We start from the raw sequence: 2,232 nt of genomic DNA, 5'->3' as shown, positions 1-2,232 counted from the left end.
CCCCGGTTAAACCACGGAAGCGACTAGCAGTCATTGAAAGCTCTCTGCATTACAGAGGTATTATGAAACGCTCATATTTTTGAGGAGAAAGCAAGCAGATTGCCGGAATGAAAACAAACCAACCTCCAGCTTAAGTAGCAGCTTTCGAAAGCCCTTTATTGATATAAGATAACCGGCGTTACTCGGACACCAAGTGCCGGTTTGGATGGAGAATAAGGGAAATAGACAGAATGAATAAAAAGATTATCGGATTCTTTCTGCCCCCCTCGTCCCCCGTCGTCGTTGTCGTCCCCCGTCTCCCTCCCTCCCCCCCCCCCCACCCCACTCCTTATTTCTAACTAGAGAACATCACGTGTGTTAGCAGGAATTTCGAGACCTTTCATTCTTTATATTACGTCCCGCTTTACACGGGGGCAGTCTCAACTAACCCAAAGAATATTCCTTTTTATTTCTTTTTATTTTTTCCCCCTCTTTCTCTACCGAGCTCGCGTTCCTTTCGGACACACGCGTTAAACTCAGCCCCTCGGTGCCCCTAGTCCTGCTCAAAGGGAGAAGTGCTGGGGATCCCCGGAGCGCGCCACGGCGCTGCGAGGGGAGTGGGACCGGTGGGCATTCGGCTGATTCTTCAATCGGGGATTGGTCTGACTATATGATCTTGGTGGTCTTTTCCAACCTAAACGATGATGTGATTCTGACGGAGAAAATGCACAAGGCCGAGGTGGACACTGCTGTGCTGAAGTCTACATTTCCCCTTCAGATGTAATGAATATGTGCGTCCTTTCAGACGTTCACAGCTGAGGAGCGCTGAAAGGCCTTAAAACAGCCGAGAAATACCTCCTTCCGTCCCTGGAGAAAAGTGGGGCTGGCATGTGCGGCAGACACCCAGCCGGTGACTTCTCATTACAGACCTCGGGGGAAATAAATGAATTTTATTGTGTCTCGGCAACCTCATAAACACATATTTGGTGGTGGGTGTAATTACTGTAATGGATTATTATGTACACTGACTTATCTTTCTTAAACTAGATTTAGTTTCGATTAAATAAACTCGTTTCCACTTTGTCTGATGTCGGCTTAGTTTAAAGTCTGTTTACTTGTTCCACAGAAAGGTGAATTCATCTCTTTATTAAGCACTAGAGACCGAGCAAACACAGTTCAAACTGTATTTACATATCAATCAGGAGAAACGCAAACAAACTGCCCTTTAACAATTTTATAGTTTTTTAATGACATTGCTTTATTGCTTTTATCATAAATCTATTTGTATAAAGTGGTTATGTCTTCATTAGGATGAAGATACTTAGTTGTGTTTTTTTGTGGTTTTCTTTTTCTTAATACATTTTAATCCCCGCTCTCCCTCGAGGTCGCTCACGGGGACGAAGGCACTGCACAGCTTTTCTAAATCAAAATCAGTGCCTCCGTCTGAACGTTCACTTCTTGCAGTACGCCGATGTTCGGTCCCTCGGTAATCAGTGAGAAGTTTGGAGACTGGGATGGTGAGGGGCAAGACTCAAACCTGAACTAATGGGAGGAATGCATCTTTCCCAGTATAACTGCTCCTTAATCGGACATTTTGTGGGGGCGATGAGGGACCCAGAGAGGAATGGCTCTCTCCTGCCTCTCCCCATTCCCTGGCATTGCCCTTTAATGGGGGAGAACCGCTGAGGGCATTTTTCCTGCTCTAAGTAGGAGTTCGTGGTTGACTGCCATGGAGTATGCACGGAGGAAAAAGGAAAGGGGGGGAGGGAAAGAAAACCTGTGGAAAACAAAAGGCAAAAAGCCCCAAACCCTACCACCGCCCCCACGACAATAGCAGAGGGCTCCTTCCCGTTTGCTGTTCCCCAGCCAGCCGTGAGTTTGTTGTGCCCCGCAGTCCCGGGCAGCGCTGGGAGCCGGGGCCGTGTCCGTCCGTCGGGCCGCGCTGGGAGCGGGTCTGAGGGCGCATTCCTGCCCGCGGCGCTCCGACGGCAGCGCAGTGCCCACAGACAGCGCGCCAGTGCGAGTCCCCATCAGTGTAATCTGAGACAGCTCCGAGATGAGTCCGGGACAAGTTGCCACGGAGCGAGGGGAGATATTTTGGCAGTTCTGTGGCAGAGTGCAGGTACCCCGTTGGGCCCCAACCCCGGCCCGACTGGGGTCGGCTGCTGTGCAGAGGGACTCGGAGTGCGGTCCTCCCACGGCCACGTCGGGAGCAAAGCTGAGAAATACTTTTTTTCTGTCTGACCGCTGTTC

This window comes from Coturnix japonica, chromosome 5, assembly GCF_001577835.2.
Source record: "Coturnix japonica isolate 7356 chromosome 5, Coturnix japonica 2.1, whole genome shotgun sequence".
Taxonomy (NCBI): Eukaryota; Metazoa; Chordata; class Aves; order Galliformes; family Phasianidae; genus Coturnix; species Coturnix japonica.
Note: the sequence above shows the minus strand (reverse complement) of the source record.